This window comes from Fundulus heteroclitus, unplaced genomic scaffold (assembly GCF_011125445.2).
Source record: "Fundulus heteroclitus isolate FHET01 unplaced genomic scaffold, MU-UCD_Fhet_4.1 scaffold_38, whole genome shotgun sequence".
Lineage (NCBI taxonomy): Eukaryota > Metazoa > Chordata > Actinopteri > Cyprinodontiformes > Fundulidae > Fundulus > Fundulus heteroclitus.
The window spans coordinates 448,211-455,238 of NW_023396792.1; positions in this window are offsets into that span (position 1 = coordinate 448,211).

Sequence of the window (7,028 nt, forward strand, 5' to 3'; positions counted from 1 at the left end):
GTTTGCGTTTTTCTGAGAGTAAAGAAGTGCAAAATAAAAGGATTACTAAAAAATTTACAATTTGTTAAAAAATTTACAAATTAAGCATTAATCTAAACACTGCAAATTATCTATAGAGAGCAAAAAACAAGTCATAGAACCAAACTCACAACTAACAGCATTTATAGACATTAATGCATATGATGCTGTTTTTATGCAGATGCTTGATTGCCAGAATTACAAATTTAGTTTACCAGCAAGTTAAATGAATGATTAATTTCACCTTAAATATTTATGAACTTCTTTGGACTCTCCAGTAAAATTCCAACGTAATTTGTCCAGTACACATGTACATTTGCTTCTTGCTAACAAGACGACTTCAAACACTTTTTAATTTCTGATGCAACAAAAACCAAATGCCCTGCACGGAATATTGCAGTGCAGTGATCGTGTGACGGTCCACGTTAAGGCCTGGGTTTCCTGGCTGACAGTCCCCCAAGGTTTCAGTGGCCATCGTGCGTTTCACAATGACATGGAACGCCCGCTTGACATGCGAGCCAAGGGGACATCCAGCCCTCTCACTTCTTATTCCTGATTCCTCATTTTCACTGGACTCCACAAGCTTCAGCTCTCAGACTGGGTCTGCGGGTATTATTAGACAAGGGTGAATCACGAGGCACATGAACATCCATACACATGCGTACAAACAGTGGAACACTGGTTTAATTCGGTTTTGGGGATTTTTTTCCTCCCACAAAATGGATCATCGTTTAACTATTTAGAGTCTTCCTAATATGCCATCTTGATATGCTTTACAATGCATTGCTTTTTTAAACTCTTAATTCCCAAACTACACACATGAAATACACATATTTGTCCAATTTTACCCATATAAGGCTTTGGACCTCAATCCCACCAAACAACCAAGTTCCTCTTTCTTTCTTTATGTATTGCTCAAGTCACAGACAAAGATGAGTCAGTGCGGATATTAATCATGCATTTTTGCTATCTTCATACCTCACACTGTTAGGTTCGCCTGTCCGTTAGTCTATTTTTAAAAAATTGAGAACTTCAAACTTTGGTTAGTCTCAAATTATTAAAAAAAACATGTCTCTGAATGTCCGTTTGTACTCTGCAACGTGCTTAGACCTCTGATTTGATGCGACAGAAGCAGCTGCTGTTCAGCATGTTTTAGTCAGTACTTGGATGTTTTTTACTACTACTTGGTAAAGTATGTATAAAGATGGATGTTATTATTTATTCTATAACTTGTTTGAAACTTCCAAAGAAACATGAAGGTATATTTTGCAGCTCAGACCCTAACAAAATCCATTGGGCTACTGGAAAACAACCTTCTTTACTTCATCTCAAACTAATTACAAACAGTATGTATAAACGTTAATGCAAAATCAATGCTGAGCCAAACATGTCAATATTCCCATATAAAGTGACATTATCGCTTGACTGTTGTTAAGACAAATGGCAAACCACAATTCATACAGAAAACGCCTGTCACATGCACCCCCTGGTGGTCAGGCAGTTAATTTAAAAAATATTTCCAATGATTTAAGGTAAAAGAAGGTGGAGAGACCGGCAGGGGGATTGGTGGGTTAATGGGAGTCTCAACATAAGAGGAATTCCCATCAACTAAATACTTCATATAAAGGATAAACAATTTGCATATAGGGGCTACACAGTGGTGCAGTTGGTGGCACTGTTGTTTTGCAGTAAGAAGGTCTTGGGTTTGAATCTCAGCCTGGAGTCTTTCTGCGTGGAGTTTGCATGTTCTACCTACGCATACATGAGTTCTCTCTGGGTACTCCAACCTCCTCCCACAGTCCAAAAACATCACTTAGGTCAACTGAGCTCCTCAAATTGCTCTTGGGTATGAGTGTGTGTTTGTCCTCTGTGTTGCCCTGTGATAGGCTGGCAACTTGTCCAGGGGACCTCTGCAGTGACCCTGCACAGATAAGTGGGTATAGATAACGGATGAATTTGTATATTTAAATGCCGTTAGCTATTGGGTTTTTCAAAGCTCTACGTGAAACTACCAAACATTGAAATATGGAAGTCAAAACAAACATCTTCATTTGTCCCAATAGGAGGTATTCAGAAGCAGCAAAACATAAATGTACAGTCATTTCAGTCTTTTAATTGATCCAAAGAGCCAGAATTTCTTATAATCTTTTTCTCCTTTAGTCCTTGTACCTGACTATGTTACACAGTGTGTGCCAAAAAAGACAAAAAGGAGAATGCAAATCGAGGACATAACAAAGTGTGGCAGACCTACGATCTTCAACACACAAATGATGTTTAAAACTGAGTTGTTGTTGGGGTGTTTTAGAGATTCAAATTAGGAATTAAGAACAAGATGGATTTCATTGGCTACTATAACAAAAATACCCAGAGATACCATCTAAAATGGGTTCTTTACCAAGTTGTGTTTTATGTGAAAATAAAAAACTTTCATTTCAGTTTAGGAGCCATTGAATTATAGCCTTTATTGCAATGATTTGTGTGATTCAATAACAGTATGACTGGCAAATATTAAGGAAATGTCTCGGAATTTTAGAGTTTGCTTCTCAAATGAGTTCTTGGTCAATATGCTACCATTTAGCAACTATAATTAGAGATTTTGTTTCTAATCCTGAGTTGGAAGAAAATGATTGTTTTTATTCAGTGTATACAAATATCAATTCTAATCACAGATCTGCAACAGTGGTTCAGCTACAAAAGCCAGAAACGTTAAAGATCAATAATATTTCCAAGATATGGCTGTTTGGAAAGGGAGTTTAAAAAATTGTTTCTGGATAATCAAAGGAATGTTGTTATATATACTTATTTTTCTTCCGCCACACAACAACAGGGTGAGTCAAAGTGCACAGAAGTGATAGTCAAAATGGAAGTAAACTAATATATTTTTACCTTTTTATTTTTTTAAGCCTAAAAATTCCATCACCAAAAGGAAATGGAAGCTTAAATATACATCATTTCACAAGGACATTTTGTGGCAAGATGTAACTAAATGTCAAAAATACCTTTTAGGTCTAACCATTTGTTCCACTTTACTTTTGTTCTAATGCAAACATATTCAGGTAATCGTAACCAACAATCAATAAAAACATTTAATTTTAATTTTATTGTAAAGAACACCAAACACAACAATACAAGACATTCAAACAACATATTTCTGTATAAAAAATAGTGATAAACCACAGATACTTAGAACAAAAATGTTTGAAATGTAAAATATATTAACAGAAAAAAATTAACATCCAGAGAACACCACTACATAATGTTGTTTACATAAAGTACACATAGATATCTATCAACAAACCCTCTCTACTAGGCTAATGAAACATAAACTACTAAGCAAAATGAAGATAAAAAGAAGCTACAGAACTTAGTACACACACACAAAACAAAAAAAGACATAAAAATAGCTGAAAACCATCATCAGAATGATTCAGTGAATCTTGGTTCACTGCAAATCCAAATTAGAGAACCAAAGTTCATCTAAAAAATATGGAACAAGGTTAAATTAGTTTAACTAATTTAAAACAACATTTGACGTGTTCAGCCCATTCACAATGTAAATCCTGAGTTAAACAAATCATTACTTGAGGAAATAACGTTTTAAAGAATGATTTGGCAAATAACCCCGCCTCTCGCTCAGTGAACGCTGGAGATAGGCACCAGCAACCCCGCGACCCAATGAGGGATTATGCGGTTTGGAAAATGGATGGATGGATTTGGCAAATAAAAATCAATAACCTTTAGGACATGTTTTTTTTATTAATGTGTTATTATTTCCCGTGTCATGATTTAGGGTTTTTGATGTTTTGGACATTTGCCATCAGCCTGTCCCCTCTCAGCCACCAGCCACTATCCAATCAGTTCAGTCAACAGTCAATTTGCTCACATCAGCTCCACCTGCTGCCAGTAATTAGTTAACTCGTCTCACCTGTGCACCTGTCTACTTATACCTGCTTCAGCCATCTCATCCCTGCCAGCATGTCTCTTCTCTTCTCTTCTCTTCTCTTCTCTTCTCTTCTCTTCTCTTCTCTTCTCTTCTCGTCCGCTGTGATGTGCCCTGCCTCTACCAGATCCTGTGTGCTCAGCCAGCTGGACTCTTCAGTTAAAAGTTGCCCGTGTCTGTGTGCTGCAGAGGTCTGCCTGTTTCCCCATGAGCTCCAGCTGCTTTGCTCTGCCCGTTCTAGTGGTTACCTGGTCCACATCGTCTGTTCTGTCCCTATCTGCATCTTCTGGTCCCCTGCTCATCCCTGCCTGTCTGCACCACCTGCCATAACTCATCTGTTCAAGTCAGTTTCTGCTTGTCTGGCTCAGCCGCCACAATTCTTCCCTCACAATAAACTATTTTAAAACAAACGTAACTCTGTGTCCAGCTGAATATCGGGTCCGCCGGCGTCATCCATGACATCCTGGAAATAAATCAGACTCAAAACGTTAACTTAGGGCGCTGTAGTGGACAATCGACCGAAAATGAAGTGTCGGGCACTTCCTGTGGCCATTGTTTCAATTAGAGTGAGTTTACCTTAAAGTTACACGAAACACCATTAAACAAGAGCAAGCATTATGTTTAAAACAAACCATAGTTATGGTTCACTAGGGTATTAGTTGTTAAGTTGTTAACAAAGTTAATGTCATTAATGCTAGTGGGCATTCAACGCTCCTTCAAAAGACTTTCAAGCTTTTAAATGCAGGGAAGATAGATCATCCGCTATTACCATCTAATGTAGAACAGATTCCTGGATCAATGTGTGCTTCTGTGCTTTTTGTGTCTCTACTCTGTCTTCTCTAACCCCCAGTCGGTCGAGGCAGATGACCATTCATACTGAGCCCGGTTCTGCTGGAGGTTTTCCTTCCTGTTAATGGGAAGTTTTTCTTTCCACTGTCACTTCATGCTTGCTCGGTATGAGGGATTGCTGCAAAGCCATGAACAATGCAGATGACTCTCCCTGTGGCTCTACGCTTCTTCAGGAGGAGTGAATGCTGCTTGTCAGGACTTTGATGCAATCAACTGGGTTCCCTTATATAGGATATGTTTTGCACAATCTGTATAATCTGACCCAATCTATAATCTGATGGAATTTTACTCTGGAAAGTGCCTTGAGATGACATGTTTCATGAATTGGCGCTATATAAATAAAATTGAATTGAATATTGAATTAAGAAAACGTGCAGTAATACAAAATCCTCATGCAGTTTAGCATTTAAGCCATTTAAGGGTAGAAATCTGTGTAGCTGTATGTTGGTCTGAGTCTGCTTGAAGATATAAATGGAGTTTGCTGCATGCTGAGAGATTCATTGAATGCAGAATGCAAAAGTTATCCAGTGTGGTATACAAAAGGAGTCCCATAGACATTCTGTTGAAGGTAGTGCTGGGCAATACGTTGATTTTATCGATTCATTTGATTTTGCAGTTTATGAATATTTAATTTTTGGATTTTTTTTTTATTTTCGTTCTTTTTTTCTTTTGTTTTTTTGTCAATGCACACCTTGGGCTTCCTTGAAACATTGCACTATCTATCCAAAAGGGGAAACCTGTTCTGGCTATAATATACAATGCTGAATATAAATATAAGAATAAAGAGGAATCTTTCATACCTTAAGTTGATGAACTATAATTTAACAATTAACTTATTTTTCAAGTTAGTTTGAAGTTAAACAAGTGAAGTGAGGCCTGCATACTTAAAACTAGCTCACTGTGTGACATTACCAATAGCAGCAAACATTGTGTTATATTTTCATCGTTTACAATGGCAGAGCCCGCCATCATGTTTTACAACCACGTTTCAAAGCTTGTTGTTAGTTGCATTTTGAATTCAGGTCAAATCCAAGATGAAGTGACTGGAATAAAAGAAAGTTTTTAAAAAATATTTCTGTGATTTATTTTTATGAAATGAAAAGAAGAAGAAAAAATTATCAATAAATCGGATTTGGTATAATAAAATCCAAGATTTAATTTTTAAGCCTAATCGCCCAGCCCTAGCTCAAGGCTTCATAAAACCTTGCAGGTGGTCGTTTTCCTGATGGCAATGTTCAGTGCTGTGTGTCTGCAGCGGCTCTAAAACAGATGCTGCACAGAGGGTGGGGACACTCTACTGACCATCACAGCTCCCCTCCCTATTTTCTGCAGGGCCCTCTTGTCTAGGGCATGCCATAATCTATACATGCGGCAATCTTCATATTGCATTTTCTGAATCTACCAAAAGATATTTATTAAGAAACACTAATAATAAACAGTAAAGCGAATCATTTAGATTTAAGACGCTGCTCTCCTGGTTAGGCTAATTAATATTTTCCAGCCATGTTTGGAAGTATTTTAGAAATGTTACCTGAACAATATTATAAAGTAAACACAAATATGTGGATTAAAAACAAGTTTAAGTTGTTGTGAACAGTTAAAACCAACTACTGTACAGGATACAGATGCAACTTATTTTGCTTCACCCTTAGGAGATTTGAAAAATAGTCTCATGTGTATTTGAAATTTTAAAATCATACCCCCTACTTAGTTTTGGTGTGCACATTGAAACAGTGGTGATAACCAGCTTGTTGGAGATTGACGATAAATGTTTGGGTTTTTTCTGAGAGTAAAGTGCAAAACAACAAGATTACTGAAAAATGTACACAAAGTTAAAAAATGAACAAACTAGGTGTTAATCTAAATACTGCAAATTGTCCATAGTGAGCAAAAAGCAACTCATAGAACTAAACTAACAGCATTTATAGACATCAATGCATATGATGCTGTGTACATGCAGATGCTTGATTGCCAGAATTACAGATTTAGTTTACCAGCAAGTTAAATGAATGATTAATTTCACCTTAAATATTTATCAACTTTATAGCCTACGTCAAATCATATCTTTCACTTGGTTTTCCTTCAACAGGCAAATGGGTTAGTTTTTGAGTGTTTTTTAGGAGGCTACTTCCTAAAATCTCTGGTGGGGCGGGTTCCACGCTATGACTCCCATCTCGTGTTTACATTTTCCATGGTGCTCCCCCTCGTGTTCCTGATACGT